Genomic DNA, 24658 nt, shown 5'->3' on the forward strand with positions numbered 1-24658 from the left:
TGGGATTATTACTATTGCAACTACACAACACTAGGCCTGTGAGGCACAGTAGTGAACCATCAGTGACTATGAACATAGCCCCATCGTGCTCCTGGTCTGTCTAGGTTGAAAGGTCCATGTAAAGACCAAAATCCAAATATGCCCACACAGATGCAGGGAAATGTCTCATAAACCAGAGTTGGGGCATGTAATGAAACCGAAAAAATTTAAATTCCACTCCCACTCCACTTGATTATCACCTATGTAAATCCTCAGTCTATCTTTTTTTGTTTTTTGTTTTTTAAGAGTTCCATTTTTTATGGCACATGTTATAAAAGAGATTTAGTCAAAAAGACCAAAGCCCAGGCCATCATCAGACTCCTCAGATTCTTCTTTCTTTGTTTCCACTTTCTTCTCCTCAGAGGGGCAGCAGCAGTGGAGGGGGCGGGACCTCCTGCTGGTGCAGCACAAGCTGCAGGAGCAGGCCCACCAGCCCCTACCTTGCAGGTGAGGCTTCCCATGTGGACACTGGCCAGGGCTTTTGCAAACAAGCCAGACCACAGAGGTTTAAAATTTACACCGCTGCTTTAATGAGGGCATTGATCTCTTCCTCCCTGACAGTCACCTCATTGCTGTGCAGAATGAGGGCAGAATAGATACAGGTGAGCTCAGAGACTGAGGCCATGGGGTGGGGGAGCACTGGGATGGCACTTCTGAAGCAGAGCTAGTCGCCGGGTGAAGGGTGGGCTTCATCTCAATGGGCCCTTAGCTTCCTCGGAATAACTGAACACCTTAGATTACTTTGAAAATAATCACACTGCATCATTAACATGATGAATCCCTTTTGAAATGTTTCCTTTTGGATGATTAATTTGCCTGAACTAGTTGAAGATATTTGTTTTCAATTACTCAAAAAAGAATCTCAGTTTCCCACCCCATTGTTCAGTTAGCGAAAACACATTTAACAGAATCATTGCCCTGCCTGGGTCTCTGCCAGACTTGAAAAGATACCTTGGTGACTGCTGAGAGCTGCTGTATGTATTGCTGCCCCGGGTCACACCTGTACCAAAAACCCTGCTCTCCAGACCTCACGTACACCTTCCAACCTTCTCCTTTGTCCATTCTTATGACTAAGGATAGCGTCCTAATGAAACACACCCCAAGAACAAAGAATGACTCCCTAATTATATTATGGCCAACCACGCTCGAGTCTTTTCTTTCTTTTAAAAGATATATGAAGGCCAGGCACGGTCACTCACACCTGTAATCCCAGCACTTGGGAGGCCAAGGAGGGTGCATTGCCTGAGCTCAGGAGTTGGAGACCAGCTTGAACAAGAGTGAGACCCCAAAAAACAGTATGTGGTGGGCACCTGGGGTCCCAGCTACGGAAAGCTGAGATAAGAGAATCACTTGAGCCCAGAGTTTGAGTTTGCTATGAGCTGTGAACTGTGACACCATGGCATTCTACCAAGGGAGACAAAGTGAGACTCTGTCTCACCAAAAAAAAAAAAATATATATATATATATAGATATAGATATATGAAAACAGGAAATGAGCTTTAGCCTGTATTTTTGTCTTGTCTTGAAAGACATTTGATAAAGAACTGAAAATGAAGTAGGCTTCCTATTTGAAAACTAAGATGAACTGAGACAGAAGTTGTCCTTCAACACTAACAAACACACTAATAATATTTCAAAGAAATGGACCGTAAGAGCATCAGCCATTCCATGTTTTGTTCAGTCCGTCTACAGTGCATCAACAGGCTTTTTCTCAAAATGTGTGGACAAAGTACTCTGAGCTCAAATCTGTAGCCTTGCCCTTCAAAAGATGATAACCACAGGTTGTCATGGTAACTCACAGGGCGCCAGTTTTAAAAGCATTAAACTCAGGAAAAAAGACACACAGACACGTTTCAGCCCTAAAAGCTGTTCCCAAACAAATTGTCCATTAACGTGTATATTTCTGTCTTCCCAAGTCTTTGCTTTGATTTTTATTTTCATTACAATTCTCAAATAATACGGAACGCTGAAGCAAGTGAAAAATAGAGGTTTTTATTATAGATTTTCTTCATACAGTCTATACTGCATAAACTGAATGAGCATTACTCCCACAACCTCATAAATATTTTTTTCTTTTCTATTGACTTTTTTTACTTCAATTTGTTCCTTTTATCAATAGATACAATTTTTGTTCTCCTCCTCTTTATGTTGGCCCTTCGCCAGTGTTAAGGTAAGGGCCTTCTCTCCTACTTTGAAACTCCAAGATCTAGATATAAATCCATTTGCCAATAGTTTGGAGAAATAATGATTTTTCTTCCTCTCCTGTAGCACTCATTTTTGTGAGTCAATCATGTAGGATTTAAGTCCTTAATATTCATTTATCTTTTCATTAGCATCTGCTACCCCTCAGCTAGATTATAAACTATTCAAAGCCAGCGAGGTTCCTTGTAACTGTCTTTATATCACCATATATGGGAGCACGATAAATAATTTTATGACATGGAACCCAAATTTAAACATAACAGCACTAAAAAAAACTTTGGAAATAATCAAATCTCCTCCCTTATTTTTATAAATAAGAAAAGTGAAATAAGAGGAAATGAAGTATCTTACCCAATGATATATCCAATGAAAACATAATTTTGAGATCAGCAACAAGCATGCCAATCCCTTATTCAGCCAGTTACTGGCAGAATAACAAAACTGAAATTCTTCATTTATAAGACAAAAATGCTGATAGCTATTCCTAGCTTACATACCATGTTAGTTGGTTGTTTTGAGGTTCCAATTCACTAATACTCTGTACCGGAGAGAGTGTGTTCAGCATTATCCAAATATAAGACATTACTATGAGGAGGTGGTGTAAATAAGGCCCATAAGGAAAGAGGAATGAAAAAAACAAATTTTTAAAAATTTATCAGTGATTGTGAGCATTTTTCTTGAATCACAGGCAATATCACACTAGAAAAGTGACTGTGCTTAGAAAACCAATAGCTGAGAAAATTCTAATCCATAGGCCCATGGCCTCCAGAAAAGAGGATGGAAGTAACCAGTATAAGTCAATGGCTAATTTAGCAATCTAGATTAGAAACAGAGTATTACATGGCAGATTCTCCTTCTTCTCTAACTTTCTTTGTAGTTAAGCTTTCATGGGAAACGAAAAAAGAATTCATGCATGTATATTCCATGAAGACCCTTGTGTTCTATCATTTCATTTGTGTCTACAGCAGAAGCAATAGAAGAAAATAATCAAAAGAAGACAACACAGGTAATTAGGGAAGGACTTACAAAACATGTAGTGATTACATTGATTTGTGTGTGTGTGATTTAAACTCCTGATATATTTATTAATGTATTAAGAAAGGTAACTAATAATAACTTATAGTTGTTCGAACCCGTCACAGTTTCCAATGTTTGTATTTTCTTAGCGAATACCCTCCACAAGTCTCGGAGGTTGGAAGAACTGGTATTCTCCTTCCTATTCATTGACAAGGCCTGGAGTGGGTAAGGAGATTGAATGCTAGGGAGTTCTCACCCCAAGTCGGGGCCCAACAATGTCAGAGAAAGACTAGGGCCTGCTTCTCTGCTCGTGTGGGCACACTTTAAGTTACACGAAGGCTGTTTTGTAACAAGCAAATGTGAGAAAAGGATGTCAAACAGCTATTTCATAACCAGTCAATCAGTGTGGGAAAGAGGGATTTTTTTTTTGGCTTAAAATAATATTTAAATCAATAGAAAAATATAAAATGTGTCTCCTCCCACAAAAGATCATACCTAATTAATTAGAGCTTCTGCAGAGAAGTCTATGTTAAAGGACAAATGATTTTGTATCATTGTGAATGCGATCTAGACCCAATTGTCATAGGGGCCATTTAAGTACTAATTTTATAAGATCAGTGATAGCAGTCAGTGATCATTGATCTCCAACACCAGAGCAAAGCTAAGAAGAACAGTTACCTTTGTAAAGTATGTTACCAATTATTAGAATAATCATTCTAATAATAATGGAGAATAATGATTTAACAGTTGTACCAATGCTGCTAATCAACAACAACAGATTGAAAAAGCAATTAATGAATGATTTTTCAGAGACTGCTAAAAATATGACTTCATCTATGGGTTCTAGAAATTGAAATCCAATTAGGAAAGTGGGAATGACAAACATTGGGATTATCTTGCACATGGCTCAGAAGATTCCCAAAGATCAACCATATCCCATCACTTGCTGAGCATTGATTAATAAAGTCAACCCCTGGGAGACCAAGGTGGGAGAATTACTTGAGTTCTGGAGTTCAAGAACAGCCTGAGCAACAGTGAGATGCCATCTCTACTAAAAATAGAAATATTAGCCAGGCATTGTGGCAGGTGCCTGAAGTCCCAACTGCTTGAAAGGCTGAGGCAGGAAGATTGCTTGAGCCCAGAAGTTTGAGAATGCTGTAGGGTAGGCTGACACCAGACACTCTAGCCTGGGCAACAGAGCAAGACTCTGTCTCAAAAATAAATAAATAAATAAAAATGATAGGGACAAACAAGATTGAACAGATTCTGACACTACTAGAAGTCAGTTATTAAAATTATTGTCTTTAAGATGAAAAAAACAAGCTAAATGAAAATTCCTGAACTTGGATTTTATAAAAGAGACATCAAAAGATCTAGAGCTTGATGATCCTGCAATCAACTTCCCACTGAAGGCGCTCCCTGGTGAGCCACATCAAAAGTGGCTCCTTTGGAGGGATCCTGTAACCATGAACTTCAAGTGCAGAAGGACACATACATGTAGCACACACTCACTGTATGCATCAGACTCCAAGAACAATACATCTGTAAATAAAAATTCAGACTCCCATGTGAGCTTTCCCCTGCTTTCTCTTTCATAAAAATGCATGGTTAGGGACAAAAATGATTTTTTCCTTTTGCATCAGCACCTCAGTTATACAGTGGTGGCCATTTTCAGATGGAATGAGCATACGGTAAAATCAGAATACATGGTTAAGAATAGATAAGGTCGTGATTTTCATTTATTAAGCATATATTAGGTTTCAATAATGCTAAAGTATTTTGTCTATATTCTCTTCTTTAATCCTTAAAACTATTAAGTTGTATATGATCACTTCCATTTTATGAATAAAGAAATCAAAGCTTAAAGTACATGACTTGCAGACTTGAGATTTGAACCAGGTCTCATCTGCTTATGAAGTCTATAGTTTAATTGTCTTAATGTCCAGCCTGTGCTGTCCTCCAGTAGGAAGCAGAGAGGCAAGCAATGAGTGTCTTCACAGTTCCAAAAACTGAGGATGTTCAAGGCACATTAGTACCTCATCATGGGGAAGGGAAGACATTCCTTATTCTTTCTCATCTATAAATGACCTTCATATAAAAGAAATGAGGGTTCACTCCATGGCCCCCAGGCTTTGTTCTTGCCGGCATCGATAGAGGCATCTTTTCGATGGGATTTTTCAGGTAGTAGACAAAAAGTCTGAGACTCAGTTGGGTTTCCTGGGTTGGCATGGCAGGCTCAGAGTTTGGATCTGGAAAAGGAGTTTTAATCAGGTTTAAACAGTTTCATCAGGGGAGACACTCTGGATCTATCCATGCTTCTTGAGGCTATATTTCTCCTCAGAAGTTTGACCCATATAGCTTACTGCCTACTTGAACTCTTCACATGTATGTCTCAAAGGAATTACCAACTACACTACTCAACTACATTACCTCTCAAATCAATTCTGTGATCATCCCCATAAAGGCAGATTCTCTGCCAGTGCTCCCAACTCAGTGAACAGCACCACATCCTGCCACATGCTCAGGCCAGAGGTCCAGCAGTCGCCCTGGATGACTGCTTTTTCCTCACTCCCATATGGAGTCCATCAAGACCATTCTTCCTCTTCTTTTTCTGCATCACAACCCTCGTGCTCCCATCGCTCATCAGCTCTCATTTAGCATCTAGGCTGCTCACAGTTCTACCTGCATATATTCTCAAAGCCAAATAGAGTCATTTGATACTTCAGCTCAAAGTCCTTCCTTTACTGTTTATTGCTCTGTGAACCCTGCCTGACTGCTTCATGAGGCCTAAAATGTTGTGCCTGTTCCCTGTGTTCCCCCACCATGCACGCACACCCTCAGCCTCACCTGCCCTGTGGGCTACTGTGGTCTCTCCATCTGCCCCCTACTTCTAAAAATTCTCCTACCTCTATTTCAGGGATTTTGCACAGTCAGTTTTTTGTTGTTGTTGTTGTTGTTGTTGTTTTCCTACCAGGACAACCCTCTCTTCCTCCTCTGTCTCGTTAACTCCTATTTTGTAGATCTCAACCCAAACCTTTCCTGACTTCTCTAGCTAACTCAAACCCCTGCACAGGTTTTCTTAACACTGTGTAGCTCCAGTTGAATTAAATACAGGCATGCCTTCAAGATATTGTTGGTTCTGTTCTAGCCAAAGCAAATATTGCAATAAAGTGAGTCAAATAAAATTTTTTTTTGGTTTCCTAGTACATACAAAGTTGTGTTTGCACTACTGTAGTCTATTAGTGTGAAGTAGTGTGATGTCTAAAAAAATGCACGTACCTTGATTTAAAAATACTTTCTTGATTAAAAAAAAAAAAAGTGGTAACAATCATCTGAACCTATAGCAATTCTTTTTGTTGGTGGAGAATCTTGCCTCAATATTAATGGCCGCTGACTGAGGTTGGAATGGCTGTGGCAATTTCTTAAAATAACACAATGATGAAGTTTGCTGCATTTGACTCTTCCTTTCATGAAAGATTTCTCAGTAGAATGTGGTGCTATTTTATAGCATGTTATCTACAGAAGAACTTTGTTCAAAATTGGCATCAATTCTCTTAAAACTTAGTGCTGCTTTATCAACTAAATTATGTAAAATTCTAAATCCTTTGTTTGTCATTTTAATAACATCCATGGAATCTTCTCCAGGAGTAGACTCCACCTTAAGAAATCACTTTCTTTGACCTCCCATACGAAGCGATGCTTCATCCATTCTCAGGCTCCATTTCTACTTCTAATTCTCTTATTTCCACCACATCTGCAGTTATTTCCTCTGCTAAAGTCTGGAAACTCTCAAAGCCATCCATGAAGGTTAGAATCAGCTTTTTCAAACTCCTACTAAAGTTGATATTTTGATTTTATCCCATGAATTATGAATTTTCTTAATGGTACCTAGAATGGTGAATATTTTCCAACAGGTTTTCAATTTACTATGCCCAGATCTATTAGAAGAATGACTATCTACGGCAGCTATAGCCTTGCAAAATGTATTTCTTAAGTAACAAGACTTGAAAGTCAAAATTATTCCTTGATCCATGGGCTAACGAATGGAACTTTTGCTGGTAGACATGAAAAAAATAATCATCTCCCTGTACCTCTCCATCAGAGCTGTTGGGTGACAAGGTGCATGGTTAATGAGCAGTATTTTGAAATAATCTTTTTTTCTGAGCAGTTTAAGTCTTAATAGTGGCCTTAAAAATATTCAGTAAATTATGCAGCAAACAGATGCTCTGTCATCTAGGCTTCCTTACTTTATTTTTAGAGCACAGCCAGAGCAGACTGAGCATAATTCTTAAGAATTCTAGAATTCATAATTCTAGAATTTTTAGAAGGGTAAACGAGCATTGGTTTCAACTTCAAGTCACCAGGTGCATTAGTTTCTAACAGGAGTGTCAGCCTATCTTTTGAGGCTTTAAAGCCAGGCCCTGACTTCTCTAACTATAAAAGTCCTAGGTGGCATCTTTCTTCAACAGAAGGCTCTTTTGTGTACATTAATAATCTGTTGTTTAGTGCAGCTACCTTCATCAGTTACCTTGGCTAGCTCTGGATAATGTGCTCCAGCTTCTCCGTCAGCACTCGCCTGGCTGCTCTACTTCACACTTTTGTGTTATAAAAATTACTTCTTTCCCTAAGCCTCAGGAACCAACTTCTGCTAGCTTCAGACTTCTTCTACAACTTCCTCATCTCCTTAAAGCTTCATAGAATTATATCCATGCTCTGGAATATTGTGGCTGGTTTGATTTTATATCCAGAAGACTAAAACTTTTTCCATATCACCAGTAAGGCCGTTTTAAGTTTTTTTATTACTCATGTGCTCACTGGTGTAGCATATTTAATTTCCTTCAAGAACTTTTTCCTTTCACTCACAACTTGCTTAATGGGTGCAAAATTGGCCTATCTCAGCTTTTGACCTTCCTTCCTCACTAAACTTAGTCTCATTTTTGACTTAAGAGACATGTAACTCTTCCCTTCACTTGAACACCTAGAGGCCATTGTAATTGGGGGGTTATTAACAGGCCTAATTTCAATATTGTTGTGTCTGAGGGAATATGAAGCCTATGGAGAGAAAGGGAAACAGAGAATGGATAATTAGCAGAATAGTCCCATATATTTATTGATTAAGTTTGCCATCTTACATGGGTATGGTTCTTGGTACCCAGAAACAATTGCAATAGTAACATCAACAATCACTGAACAAAGATCACAGATATCTTTAGCAGATATAATAATAATTTAAAATTTTGAAATATTGTGAGAATTACAAAAATGTGACAGAGACATGAATTGAGCACATGCTGTTGAAAACAATGGTGCTGACAGACTTGCTCAATAAATAGTTGCCACAAACTTTGAATCTATAAAGAACTTGATATCTGCGAAGTATAATAAAATAAAGCATAATGAAAGGAGGAATGTCTATATTTATCTGAGTGTTCATTAGGTGCATATAGTATGTCTCCCCAACTAGATGATAAGCTACATGAGGGTAGAGTCTATGTCTTTTTAATCCACCATTGTACCCCCACTGTCTATGTGATTCCTGGCCCAGTAGGTGCTTAATGAATTTTTAATATATAGTGTCTAATTGACTAATCATTTCACCAACAGAATGAATAAATGAATGTGTCTTATTATTGATATGCTAAGTTTCTGTAGCTTGCTAGAATTTTAAAATATTAAAATCTCTATTTAGAAGCAAGTCTTGACTCAAGTCTTTCTTTAACATCTATCCTTGCAACAAGATTAGACGTCCCTTGATCATGCTATTTAAGACTGCAATCTATTCATACTCCACCCACCAGCACTCCCTGAGACCCAGGTCCAACTCCATTTTTTTGATTTATCAATCTTATATCATGCTAGGTAATTCTTATTTATCATTGTTCTATGTTCTCTTAGTTTCCATATATGTCTATTTGATATCCATTCATCACAGGTCCAATTGTATTGACCATATTTTCTTATTTTCTGTATTCTCGATACAGAATGTATCTGCATTCTTGTGGTGTCACTTGTCACCTTACTGATTAAAAAGAATCTGTGTCTAAAAGGGATGATTGATTTTTAGGGATAGCAAAAGGATCTCCAAATAATCACATGCAAACTAGCCTATCTACATCCCCAATAATCTCCTTTATCAAACTCTCATACATCATCGCAAATATCCCCCTTCCCTAAATCAAAAAACAGCTAGGTACCCTACAAGGAAAAGACCATTTCCACCAAATCCCAACAGAATTATGCAAACTAGCATGTGTGAAAGAAATCCTAAATGCCGACCCTGGCTTGGCTTTCCCCTAGAAACTACAATAAAGACTGTGGCCTAGTCCTTCCCTTCACTCCTTTCTGCCTCTTGGCTAACACAGGTGCTTCCCAGTGCTGCCCTTCATGGTGTGGCACGCATCTTCCTCTCAGAAAATGTAATAAATTCTTCTTTCAAGGGCATTAGCCTATCTATGTCATCACTCAGTCTCCTCCATAAATGAAAATCCCATAAAAATCTCTCAGGAACAAATAAGATGATCATGTTATTATTTATTGCCTAATGTCTCTCCCACCCCCATCATTAATGGAAAGTCAGCTTTATCAAAGCTGACTATACCTATATCTATTTTGTTGCCTGTTTACAGATGCCTAGAGCAGTGTCTGGAACATAGAATTTCAATAAATACATGTTGAATGAATGAAAGAATAATTGCTCCTGGTCCCAATTTTTATTTGCACTTTTCTTAAGTTGTGCTGGTCCCTAGACCTCTCAGGGTAGACCCTCGATATCTGGGGCTAACAAAAGTTCCTGTTCTCAGTGGCAAGGACTCTTCTTTCTAGCACCTTTTGAGAAATTGCCCAACCACACAATATACGAGTCATGGCCACCATCAGAGTCTTCCTCTGTCCCTTACATTGAGTGCCTGTAAGGAGGTAAATTATTATAAAAGGCATCTAGCACCATCTTCCTGCATGTGCAAGTGTGCGGAAATAAATACACACCTCTAATGCCTTCAGTATGAATTACATCAACATCCAACTCTTAGATAACTCCCCAAAGTCTTTTTTTTTTTATTAAATCATAAACACATAGATCATGTATATATTAATGCATTTATGGGGTAAAATGTGCTGATTTCATATAGAATTAGGAATGCTTACAACACACTGCTTAATAAATACCTCATCTCATTTACTTATTGTGTTAAGACATTATACTCTTACACTAATAGATCTAACATGTACCCTTGCATTATGCAAGGTCTCAATGAGCATTATGAGTTCATTCTCCATCTTGTCACTGCCAAACAGGATTGCAATTTTTCTGTCTTATTGCTCTTCCCAGTTATTCTTCTTTAATAAGGCAAAATTCTGTGCTTAATCTTTACCTTTGAGGGCTACAGACACATGTCAGGTTCTGCAACACTCACCGTTCAGATTGTACTGATTCAATTTAAAGTTACTATATTGTTAAAAATATGCTTGAGGTCCAACTGTTGCAAGCTCACTTTATTCTCAGTTCCATAAATGTAGTGTTAGAATTCTCACATTCTCTCTTTGAATACAAGGAGACTTTGCTCTGATAATAATAACTAGCGTTATTGGGCATTACATATCTTGCCTTATCTAATTTTAAAATGAGGACAAGATGGCCCAGAGCAAGGAAGTCATTTCCCCTAGGGTACACAGCCAGTAAATAGTAGTTCAAACCAAGGTAGTTTGCCTGCATCGACTGCACTTAGCCATTTACCCACATTGCCTCTGTGGGTTATTTACTGAACTTGATAACCTAATCCTTATTGACTGAAATCCATTATCTTTCCTGATTGTATAGTTCACAAACACTTTACATTTATGACACGTGCTAAACCCTCTTGAGCCATATATTTTTGAAGGTGAGTACAGTCATCCTTTCAATGCATCAGAAAACAGATGTGTACAGAGGCTACAGTGACTCTGAGGAAGCCAGCAGCAAGTGCAGGATTAAAATTCACAGCCTCGATAGTGCAGTATTTTTAACAGTCCTTTGAGACTTCAACCATTCCACTTGATTTTTTTAACTTCATGAGGTATTTAGGAGCTGAAGGCAAAAATCAAGTTTCACTCCCGGATAAAGGCAGCAGTGTAGATGACAAATTACTTTATAGACATTTTAGTACAGAGAGCAGCCGGCATGTTTGAGGACTCTACGTCCTTCCCATTAGCATGCAGAAATGCCATCAGCTGCCGAAATCATTTTCTAATAAACCAGGTCTTCATTACATCCCAATTGCCCAAAGTGTGTTCGCCTTGTCAGACACAGATTGTGAGAACCAGCTCAGTCTTGAGCCAGTTTAGTTAACAGAGATTTCTCCCTCCTTATTCATTTGAATCCTACTTTCTGGTATGTATCTCTCTCTGTCTGTTTTTTTTTTTTTTTTTTTCCCAATGTATTTGAAAAAGCTCTTATTCCCTCTAATCCCTTTGGCTCTTTTTAGCTCAGCCAGCAATTTTGCTAACCTTAACTCTTTCTTCTGGGCACCAACAGGCTATTGTTTGCCCCTCACAGTTTATTGGTAGTGTGTTTTTGGACAAGCCATCTTGAACTCTAATGGAATGTTTCTTGTTTTAAAATTTCTTTCTCAGAGGAACACTAGACTGCTGGATCTCCACAACTGCCCTGTCCATCCATCTTCTACCTTTGTCCACACTATAATGTAAAATGGCTAAAGGTTCAAAATATGCCAATCAATAGGTGTGGAACTAAATTAATTAAAATAAAATATTTTGAGAAAATAAGAACATGTGGAGAAAAATGCCACCAAAACTTCCCTTCCACGGCAGGGCAACGAAAACCTCACAATGTACTAACAAATTATGGCGAACATATTTCGCTTTTCATTGTAATAAACTTCCTCAGTGCACATGAATAAAAAATTATCAAAAAGTCAAAAAACAAAAAGACGATATATCATCTGATTCAGGAAGACAGAAAGAAAAATCATTTTCTAGTTGTATTTCAAATTGGATGTAATGATGAACAATCATATTTTCAAAATTGATGGTCATCGATAGAAAAGGGTTTATTCATTTTTAGGTATATGCTGAAGTTAATCTTTTATTTTTTGAGCTAATTATGATTCACCCCAGATTTAACAGCCTGTTTCAAAGATAACAGAACACATGCCCTCATAACTTGATGCCATCTCTTTCATTCAGCTTAAATACACTTTACTCTCTTCCAGGACAGCTTGCATGATAATTAAGGAAAGGGGGACTAAAAAAATGGAAGAATCAGACTCTGTCATTTGGTTTAGGTGTTTACTTCTTCCTTATGTCAATAATAAGTATTTGGGTACACTGAGCATGTTGTTGGTAAGCCAGAATCAGGGTGCAGAGAAATGATCCTAGAAAATTAGTCTTCCTAGTTTAGTGTATTTATTTAATCAACTTTCTGTATGTAAAACAGTATGCTTCATCCAGTGGCGGGTATAAACATTGCTGAGCCATAGCTAGAGGGATCTTTTAGAGCTAAGTCAGATCTCACTCCTTCTCTACTCAAACACTGCAGTGGCTTTGAATTTCATTGAAGGGCAAAAATCAAAGATGACGAAATTGAGGTTCATAGAAAATTGACCTTGGAAACAAGTTCAAATTTAGAAATCAAAATGCTGACATGGCTCCCTTACACCACATGTCCCACCCTCCCTCTCCCCGGACCATAGGACCTGCTGGGGTTATCGTCCTCTCAGACCTCAACCTCTACTACCCTAACACTCATTCTCTCTCAATCAGCCTCCTTATCCTTTTCTCATAAATGCCAGGCAAGTTCCTGCCTCAGCACCTTGATATTTCTTTTTTGCCTCTGCTTAGAATGGTCCTTTCCCAGATTCCTCATAGCTCAATCTCTTTCTCTCTCCCTGCCAAATGTCAGGAAGATTTCCCCTGAATGCCCAGTGTAAAACAGAATGCCCCATCCAAGAAGCTCCCTATCTGCTTTATCCTACTTTATCTCACCAGCTCATATAGCACTTATTTGGCCCCTGCAACTATCTACTGGAAGGCAGGCTCAGTAGGAACTGGACTGCTGGGTTTGCCATTGAACCACAAAGAGGGCCGGTCATAAAATAGGTGCCCAGGAAATATTTGCCAAATTTTTGAATGAAGGTGGCCTCCCTTCCCCACCCCAACCAACTCAAATAAATTATGAAGACAAAATATGTGGAAGTAAAATAGACATTGAACCAAGTGAAGTGGAGTGACGGAGACAAGTGTTGAGCACGGGCTCAGTATGAAACAAGCTAAAGTTAGAAATTGAAATGCTGAAAGAGTTCCCAAGTGTCAGTGCCGTGGCTCATATTAGATTCCTGCCTGAAAAAATGGGGTCGGGAGAGGAGGCCAGATGTACAAGGCATTTAAAAATCCCTCCCTCACCCAATGACTGATAGTCAAGATCCTTTGGGCAGTACTTACTGCGGTCGGAGGTGCCCATAATTCCAGGCATGTTAGACATTTGCGCTGGGAAATCCAGAAGGGCCTGAAGAGATTTATGCCAATCAGAAGACATCCATTTTTAAGATATTACAACTGAAGCAGACTTTCCCAGGCATGTTGCTGAGACAAATCTTCCAAACTGCCTTTATAGAACCCTAAAAAGTCAAAGTCCTGGAAAGACAAGGATTGAGACAGCTCTCTGGTGCTCAGGCTCCCAGAGTTAAAGGGACAACCAGAAATGCCACTAGCCCACTCTGCTGCTGTGTGAAATCAGAAGAAAGCATCTCCTCCTCCTAGGAAGATAAGGTTCTGTGTCCAGGTACTTCCCTGGTTCCTTGTCCAGTCACCCCTACACTCAGAGCAATTATTTGTCATTGCTTTAGGAACAGCAGCGATGTTTCCGGACAAAATGAGTTTGCTGCCAACATTGGTGATCTCCATCCCAGGAGCGACTCATAGCCTTTCCAGCTCCAGGTTCTGAATTTTCCAGCTGAACAAAGGACTCAGGAAGGACAAGTTTCTTCCCTCCCAGGTCCTTCTACACTCTCAGATGACCCACAGGTGGTGTCTGGGATCTTCACTTCCATTTTGAGCTGTCCTCAAGGTTCTTCCCTATCTATGGAGAAATCTCTAGGCAAACCAGGTGCCAGGAGCATCATGGTTAGAAGTGCTATTGTGAAGTGAGACAGTTCATGTCATTGAGTGAATCTCCTAATTGCCATCAGCCTCAGTTTTTTCATCTTTAAAATGGAGGTTAGTAAGAGTGATTATCTCAGAAGATTGCTTAAAGTTTATAAAATGTAGCTAGATAATACAGAAGATGATACAAATTATTAATATTGTCTGTTTATGATTATTATTAGCATTTGTATATTTGACCTTAATTCATACTCAGTGTCAAAATCCAAAAATGTCCAAGATCTTTGCTCTGAAAGTGGCAAATTCCTCACCAACAAATATATGATTATATTCCAAGTATAACTGATGCAGGTTTATAATATAATTGACTTCATAACATTTTATATGCCTTTCAGTCTCAGTGCATGCTTTTTTATATTACTATAGATATATGTGTATCAATTTCCTTTTAATTTCGTATTTGTTTAGTATATCTTCCCCCACTTTTTTCCAAGTTTTCTGAGCCTGTTCTTTTTTTCTATAAGTATGTCTTTAAATAAATGTACCCTAGATTTTTGAAAACCAGACTGAAAATCTCTACTTTTAATTGTAAATTTAAGCCATCTGTGCTCATTTTATTTAAAAATTGGGATTGGGATTTATTTCTACCACCTTATTTAGCGTTTGTGATTTACCACTTTTTTCCTTTCTGTCCTTTTTCTCTGTCTTCTATCAATTATTGAATTTTCCTTAATAATTTTTTTACTCTTTACTGACTAGGAAATTACATAATCTATTATTAAATGTTACCTTCAAATTTTCAGTTTGCATACTTGACCTAACAAAGTCTAAATTGGATCAATGCCTCTGTCTTCCTTCAGAACACACTTCTTCCTATTATCTTGTATGCTGTTTTTGTCTGTATTTTAATCATCTTTCTTCTTTGTCCCTCAAATAATCTCCACAAATAATATTTTATACAGTCAATGCTTATTTATATTTACCCGTCTTTGGCTCAGACTATTTCTTGTCTAGTGATCCTTCCTCTAGATTCCATTTTTCACTTTATGAATTCTGGCCAGAGTGAACTATTTATAATACTTCACTCCCTGATCTCATGGCATTAAAACACAAGTTCTTTGTTGCTGAGACCAGCTATGCATTTTTAAAAATGTTACGTCACAGTTTGCATTTCAAGGTGTTTATAACCAGAGTCTATTTTGATATGATTAGAAGTCAGCATTCATATCTGAGTGTGTAGTAGTTGGCACACCATTGTCAAGGTGTCAGCGATGTCAAAATGGAAAGGGAACAGTTGGCCCTCAAGGAGCTTAGGCTTTAACAAAGATAGTTATGAATCAAATATATGCAATAAAACCATTTCAGTTCTGTGTATGCTACAAATATCAGGTCCCACACTAGAATAAGTTCCTTAAGAACGTCTTCATCTTTTGTGTGGGCATGTAGTTGTTTATATATTGGTTTCATATTAGTATTGAGTATTACATGAAAGATAAAACACAATTATAGTCTAGCAAGTGGGAGGAGAGCAGAAAGAGAAGGGAAGTGAGAAGGTCATTGGTGGGATCTCACCTAATGTGCACAATGTGAGGGTGTTCAGCACGCTCCCTGGGTGAAGAGTTCAACTTGAACTTTATGTTAGAATTGAAAACAACATAACCTAAACGTTTGTACCCTTATATTAATCTGGAATAAAAGAATTACACAGCCACAAAAAATAGAATGTTTTAAGTATTTCCCCTCTCCAGAATCTAGGGCAGTGCTAGCAGATAGGAGGTGTGCACTAAATGTCTGTCACTTGAATGTCAGCACACATGCAGAAGTCAACAAATATTGTCACCATTGATCATTTCTAGTTTCTAATTCCTGAAATGTAAGATGTACCCCTTTTTCTAATTAGAAATAAAATTTCTATAAGTATTTTATTTGAAAGACGTTTAATGCTTACTGTGGCAATAATAATAGAGAACAGTTGAATATTTACTTTCTACCAGGCATTGTTCTCAGAGCTCTACAAGCACTAACTCATTTGAACCTCACAATAACCCTGTAAGGTGGTGACCTTTGTGGCTAGGCCTGGATTGTACAGGGTGTCCATAAAGTTTGTGTGCAATTAAAAAACAGAAAACTATTTTTGTATATTTGAAGCTATGTTCGAAACTAATTTAAGTTAGTCTGACTAGAGCGTCTGTTATTTGCTACTATGTATATATCCATTTGGCAAACTATGGTTTCGGGATAATCTTCAACTACACATCATTCTTTGTTTATACAGCCATACAATATGTTTGCAGAGTTTAACGCATTTACAAACTGACCACTGTCTCACTGATTTATCTATTACCATTAGTCTAGAAGGTTCATGTCACTTCCAGTGACTATAAACCATGCTGATTTTACTGTCAAGGTGTTGTTCTTGAAGTCTGTAGCAAGAACACACCTATACCTGTCACCTGTGGGCCATGGTATCTTTCCCAAGCCACTTTCCAGCTAGAAATGGCACAACCTAATGACTACAATTAGTCCCCAAGTGCTTATAAATAATCCACTTAATAAGAATTTACAATTCTAGATCTTAGCCAGCAACCCAAGTTTAGTGTATTGCTCAGTAGAATTTGCTTTCGAAAAGCTGGGCCAATACCAGTGCATACATTTTCCTGTCACCTTTGCTATACTCCGTGAACTCTCAAAAAATTATTGACAGTCATTGTGAAATTATATCTGAAATTACTTTAGGACCCAAATATATCATTTTCAATATCCCAAAATATTTAAATTATTCCAAGGGACTAGACACTATTTTACTGCTTGTCCTAAGATATCCTTTATTGATAATTCTTCTTCTTTTTCGAGTTTGAATGTTGACTCTGTCAGAGAAAAATGTAAACAAAATAGGAGCTGAACAGTTCCACAAAAGCATGACCTATGTTTTCCATCCTCAGAGTAATAGTGTTTCACATTCACTCAAATATTTATGTAGTGACAAGTGTGTTCCACGGGGCACAGTTATAACAGTAAACAAAGCAGACAAAGATTCCGTATTTCATGGCGCTTACAACACGGTATTACATGACATGAATAATTTTTTTCCCTGCTCTGAACTCCCTGGAAAACTTTAGGGACCCCTGTAAACTTGTCCAGTGTTTTTCTGATTCTGCCAATTCAATCCCTACCACCATCAGACACACACACACACACACACACACACACACACACACACACACACAAATATGCATGGTTCTTAAGATGTACTGGACTAGGCCATGTTTCTGGGTTCAGTCCCACATTTTCCTGCCCCCCAAGCCTTTGCTGCGGTTGTCACCTTTTCCAGAAAGGTCTTCAACCTTTAAGTCCTACCAATAATTCAAAACCTCTTGTAATCTTTTGTCTAAGCCATCTTTAGCCATCAGAATACAAATGGACATGTTTTCTTTCCATGCTATCTAATTAGGCCTTGGATTAGACTTTTGATAATCTGTTTACATTGTGGTTACTTGTGTATTACAGATACACCCTTACTGGGTTAAAAGAAAAAGTCAAATCTGGGGTTAATGGGCTCTTTTCCTGCCTACATCTTTGAATTCAATTTAGTACCGAAACAGCAATTATGTACAGAATGAACTCTCTATAATACTTGGTAACTTGAATGATTATGCCACCTTCTCTGTTGAATAATTTTATTTTTATTTATTTATTTATTTGGAGATCTATTCATTTATTCAAAAGGTACTTAGTTAGTGCCCACTAGATGCCAATCATTCTCTTGAGAAATTGAAGCTTGGGTAAACAGAAAACAATAACATTTTTTACCTAGTTTTGGAATCATTTATGTTAGAGTTTATGAAGAATCCCCCATCTGCAAGGACTGGTAAGACACTGGGCCATATTTCTAAAGGAAGTGAAGAGTGTCTTATGGTGACTGTTAAATGCAGTGGACTTTGTCTTGAGGTACGGGAATGAATTCTTCCCTGGAGGCAGGCAGACAGAGGGTATCTCACAATGTTCCCTTGAGGTCTTTAGTTTTATGAATCAACATGCATGAGGACAAACAACCAAGCGAGTCTGTTCTCTTCTCCCTTCGTTATTCATTCCAACAATGAAGCCAGAGAGAGGCAACTATAAAAATCATTAGCAGTGGGAATTGTAGTGGGTTTTAGACTTCTACCAGCCCTTTTGCCCTCATCTAAAGTAATCTATTTTTCCAGGAGGTAAAAGAATTTAACAACCTACAAAGGTTAATTCTCTAAAAATATTCTCAACAATATCTGGATTGCTAGCATTTTGTGAGAAGGGGAGACACAAGGTAATTTTGCAAGGGGGGGAAATGCCTTGAATAGCAGAAAACTCAAATTAGCTTTTTATCCTCTCCAGAATAGCAGCTTGAGAATGTCAGGAAGCTTGATCAAAATGTGAATGTATGAGACAGACCATAGGAAAGTCTGAAGTCATACAACCAATACTCCCAAGAAAGAGGTGGCTGGCTTTGTTTCTAGTCCCTGCAAAATGGGATTTTTAATGGCCACACCGCATTTCCTTTAAAATATTTGTTCTAAAATATCACAGAGATGGAGAGAAGCTGAATTACCCCGTTAAAGGACTCATTGTTGAAGACACCCTTCAGGTGTCAGACACCATGTTCATGGTCATTGCATGGGCCTCTCCTCCTCCTCACACCGTCCCCTCTCCCCGCTGGTTTCTCCAGATCCCCAGGCAGGGAGGGGCTCCAGAGAGGACCTTTCTTAAACTAGCCTGGCCCCTTGGAGAAATCATAGTCCTAGGTTTTCACTATTCTTAGTTCTTACGTTCTTTCTCATTCACTCTCTCTCTCCCCTTAATATTATTTCCCAACTAGGCAATTTCAAATGGCCTTTACTTCAGCTTTGCTGAAGTCAAGAATTAGTTGCCTCTGACCACTGCTTTACTGAAATGTCTAAGGGAAGGGCTGAAGAAAATTATCTTTCTAACATTATTATTCTGAGAATCCTGGAAGGCACTTCTTGACTGGGAAATGAAATTCAAGTATTGAGTAAGAAAACTTTCTTAGTGAGTAGGTAAAGGATGAGTGGCACAAACTGGGAAGATTTAGAGTATCCAGGATTCCAAAAGACGGATTCCTTCCCACGCTGCTTAAAGATTTGTTCCCCACTGCCCTTTAGAAATGCTATTAGAGTGTGGAATTGCCTCTCTACCTCCAGGACAAGAAGAGACTGCCATTCCCCTGGAAGATAACACAATCTCAGGCAGCTGGAAGGTTAAAGCTATCTCAGAACAGAATATTCCACTCTAATTTCTGCCTTTATCTGGGCCATTGGCAGTTGGCCCAGCCGTGAAAGAAATGCAGCTGTACTGGGCTGAAGCAAGGAACTCCATCAAAAAGGATTATAGCAGGAATGAGCTATGGGGGAGAGATGGTGGAGAGGGCTTTTGGCTCAATGAGAAGCCAGGCTCATTCTGAAATTAGAGCAGCTGCCATTTCAGACAAGCCCTCAGGCCTTCATTGATTTTAATAGGATTTTAGTGGGAGCCTGTCCTAGTCTTGGGTTGGTTTACCATTTATGATAACCCATCTTCCACCATAACCTCTAACACATCCCTTCATGTTCATTGGCATTTGGGGAGCATAATTTTATGCTTCCTTCACTTAACATACGAAAAGGGAAGGCTCACAGTGTGACAAGCACTATTCCAGGCTCTGTGCTTCAGCCTTAAAAACAGAAAGACCCAGACCTCCCTGTCATGGCTTTTACATTCCAGTGTGTGTGAACAAAGACAAAAAGATATAAGATAATTTATTATTTTTTTAATAAAGAAAATAGCTCACAACTATGCCTAAATTGACTAGAATTAAAATGAGGGGGGGTTATTGTTGCTTCTTTCTTTCTGTCTTTTCTTTCTTTCTTTCTTTTTTTTTTTTTTTAGGAGGAGAGGTCAGAACTGGTCTTGCTGAGAAGATGACCTTTCAGTTCAGATGTAAATGATCTGAGCCAGCCAGCAAAGATACGGGGGCAGGGTATGGTGGTTACAAGGAGTAGAATATCTAAAATAGAACCAAAGCTAGGAATTAAAACATGACCAAAATTCCCTGATGAAAATGTCATATAGATACTATATCTGAGTAAAATACATTTTACCCAAAATTATATAAAAAATCTTTTCAATGGAAAAGTGAATTTTCAAAGTGAATTTTGTTTCATAGTTCATTTAATCTTTTCAAAGGTGTCATGAAAGTGAAGAGAGACTAGATAGTAAATTAAAAAACCTAATACCTGTGCCAGAATACTGCCTATAAGAGGGAACTCCCAGGGAACTGGGGAGATGGTGGTCAGAGGACACAAAATTTCAGATAGAAGAGGAATAAGTTCAAGAAATCCACTGTGCATCATGGTTACTATTGTTAATGATAACATACTGTATACTTGAAAATTGCTAAGAGAGTATATTTCAAGTGTTCTCATCACATAAAAAATGATAAATACTTGAGGTGAAGAGATGTGATTATATTAATAGCTTGATTTAGCCATTCTACAATGTATACATAAATCAAATCATCAAGTCATACACCATAAATACACATGATTTTTATTTGTCATCTCAAACAATTAATTGAAAGTTTATTAAAAAAGAGAGAGAGAGAGAGAACTCCCAGAAGTCAGCAGATATTTTACTGAGGCACAGGAGCAAACTCAACCTTTGTTCTTAAGGAGTTAAAACATTTTTTCACTGCATCACAAAACCAATATTATTGTACTAAAGATATAATGGCCATGAATTATGTATAAACAAAGTTTCCTAAAAGCAACAGAATATAGTGATGTCCAAAAGAATTGACAAAGGCATTTAAAAAAAAAAAGACATTTGGTCTGGTAATATTTAAAGCCCATGGTGAATGATCTTTTTGAGAATTGCAACTCTTTGTTCTGGCAAGACATTAGAAGATCTGATAATAATATTTCTAAATTGATTATTTTTCAATTTAAAAATACAATTCAATACAGAATTAAAAGGCTGAATTCAATAACATCTTAAGTCCCCCTTTTAATGCTTTGATTCAAAACATATTTCTATTTAAAAATTCTATTTGACATTTAACCTAAGAGGAAAGAATAGGAGGGGAATAAATGATAAAAATCTACCTATTAGGTTCAATGCACACTATTCTGGTGATGGATACACTAAAGGTCCTGACTTATAAATTCATCCATGTAACAAAAAATACTTGAATTCCCTAAATCCTTTGACGTAAAAAATAAAAAAATAAAGATTGGTTTAAAAATCCTATTTATAAAAGAACCTAAGTATAAACAATGAAATTAATGTTTATTACACATACTATTTTGTTTATTAAATATATATTTATTCAAAGTCTGCAAAGTGTTAGGTATAAGAAGGGAGTCACGGGCGGCGCCTGTGGCTCAGTGAGTAGGGCGCCGGTCCCATATGCCGGAGGTGGTGGGTTCAAACCCAGCCCCGGCCAAAAACCACAAAAAAAAAAAAAAAAAAAAGAAGGGAGTCACAAGAAGAATGTAACTTTAGTTTGTTTCTGGTGTCTCTGGAAGGTAAAATAAATACTGCACATGTGAAACTTGTAAGACAAACTCAGAGACAGTGACAAAGGAGTGGGCCCATCAGTGTTCACTGCATTTCAAATTGTGAACTCTAAGACACTAACTGAAGTTTGGTCAAAGGCAGTTTACACCATTAATTTCATGCCAATTTAATGTGATACATAATATTTATTTTGCTTGGTGGCAAAAGGCATAAATGCTAAGTAACCGCATACATGAATTTTTTCAGTATTATTTTTATATCACCAAATAAAACTTTTGGCAGTTTTCCTTTCTACATTTCAAATTCTCCATTATCTAGAGCAGTGTTGACAATTCCCCCTGACAAAATGTAAGCTTGGCCATGCAGACACCCCTCATGTACTTTATGACAAAATATAAGTGTTATTTCCCCAACATTAAGAAACCCTCTTCTTCCTGGCTTTTCTCTCTCTTCACTGAGACCTTAAAATGCAATTTTCTTGTGAATTCCCTGCACCTGCAGCCCTGGCCTCAGGCCCTGTTCCTCTCTGATTCTTGCCCTATTGATGAAGCAGCAACAGTGGCCATTTCATTGGGTTGGGGATACTGAAGTACAGTAGACTTGAACTTGGGTGATGTGGGTTCAATCCTGCAGCTGAACTTGGAAGAAGGCAAGCTCACTGGATTCCAAATAATTCAGTCTTCATCAGATGAAGCATATCACCTCCAACAATGCCACAGACCCAAACTTTCTTGCTTTGGAGAGAGGAGAAAAGAGATGTTGACTGTGGTGTGTAGGTCATTATGAAAGTTTTGAGATACACAAAAATCAAGAAATGTAAAATCTGTGTGGACAGAAAAAAAATGTAAAATCTGTGTGGACAGCCCTCCCAGAAACACCAATGAGCCAAGCAAGTGAAACTCGCTTGGTTGAATCAGAAAGGACTCTGTAAATGGTGTTTCTTGGAAGTGAAATAATGGTCCGTAAAACAGTCTGTCTCAAAACTTTCATAGTGACCCACATAGTAACCTCCTGAGGCTCCTATAACAAAACAGCACAAACTGAGTGGCATAAACAACAGAAATTTCCTTCCCACAGTTCTGGAGGTTGCAATATCCCTGATTAAGGTTCTGCAGGTTGACTATCTAATGAGGGCTCTTTCTCTGGCTTGTAGACAGCCACCTTCTTGCTACAGTCTTCATTTGACCCTCCTCTGAGCACATACAGAGGGCAGGAGAGCAATCTCTTCCTCTTCTTACAAAACCACTATCTCTATTGGATTAGAGCTTTATGCTATGACCTCATTTAACCTTAATTCCCTCCTACAGACCCATCTCCAAATACAGTAACATTGAGGGCCAGGGCTTCAACATGTGAATTTGGAAGTAACACATGCAGTCCATAGTTTTACGTTTCAAGGAAAACACACAGCCCTTTTCTTTTACTCCCTAGCACCTCTCTCCATCCCCCTCTTCGCACTACCCCTACAAATCCTTCTATGTGCCTGAAACATCTTGCTTAAAAGCTGCACATCGTCAAAACACATCAGTAGGAATGAGTTGTAGTTCAATTCCTTCAGGCTTTACTAGGGGAACAGGGAATATAGCACAACTTGGGATATCTGAATTGAAATAGATAATACAATGTCACAAAGGATATAATGAGAATAGGCTAGAGGTTTTGAAGACAATTTTCTTTTATTTGCCTCTGCCGTGCAGCACCCACCTATTTTCCATTCAGCTGTGGAGAAGCAGGCCCCCTGCCTTGGTCATTATGCAGTACTTCCTTACCCTGTGGGGCACCTAAACAGAAACCTCGTGAGGGAGAAATCCTGCTTGTTTTGCTCACCCTAAGGCACCCAAATCCTTGATACTGTGCAAGAACATGTGGTCTTCATAGAGAGAGAACAGCATGTTCCAAGTGTGCTCTACAGAGCTGTGGTTCCTGCAAGGGAATGATCTATACACGTGTAGGACAGACAGATGGCCTTCAACATCTCCATTTTGGTAATCCACACCAATTTCAGCAGAGCAAAGGCACTGAGAATCCATAACACGAGGAGATCTTGTATAATCTTGGTCAACCCAATGTCTTCCCACCTTATTTGACCACAATCTCATTTGTGATATCACTGTCATAAACATTATTCATGATCACTAGTATCCAGAGAAAGAGTACATTTCCCAGCCCAAGCAGGGGCCCATGACTGCATCTGGCCAATGGGGTTGTGAGTGGAATTGACATGAGAGCAGGTATGAGTTGTCTATCTGCCAGGCTGTGAGGGCAGAACGTAGACACAGTGGAGCCACAGAAACAAAGCAGGATCCAGTTGACCCCTGGATCATGGGGTCAACCCATGGAGGACAAGCACCCTGGAGAAACGCATTACCTACAACAAGCTTAGCATGAGAGAAAAGTAAACTTTTATATGTTAGGCCCCCAAAATTTTGAGGTCGTTTCTTGCTGCAATGTAAGCCTACACAATCCTGATCTAGTAACACCCAGTAACATCATTACATGGAACTCACTTTGAGACTTGCTAATGAAAAACAATGACAAGAGGGGTTCTTTAGGTAGAATAGCCACCTGCCTACTTTTGGGTAAAGGATAAGACAGAGAATATCTTTTACGTTTTATGTGCCACAGGGTCTTTGTTACAACTAATTCACTTTGTTGTAGTAGCATAAAAACAACCACGGACAATTTGTAATTAAATGGGTGTGACTGAGTTCCAATAAAACATTAATTATAAAACCAGAATTTGGGCCCATGAGAAAAC

General features: G+C 38.3%; 1 pseudogene; it reads right to left on the reverse strand.

The window, feature by feature from the left end:
• Nucleotides 1-321: 321 nt before the first annotated feature.
• Nucleotides 322-664, reverse strand: LOC128566931 (60S acidic ribosomal protein P1-like; annotated as a pseudogene).
• Between the last annotated feature and the right edge of the window lie 23994 nt (nt 665-24658).

The sequence above is a fragment of the Nycticebus coucang genome, chromosome 15 (genome assembly GCF_027406575.1).
Source record: "Nycticebus coucang isolate mNycCou1 chromosome 15, mNycCou1.pri, whole genome shotgun sequence".
Classification (NCBI taxonomy): Eukaryota; Metazoa; Chordata; class Mammalia; order Primates; family Lorisidae; genus Nycticebus; species Nycticebus coucang.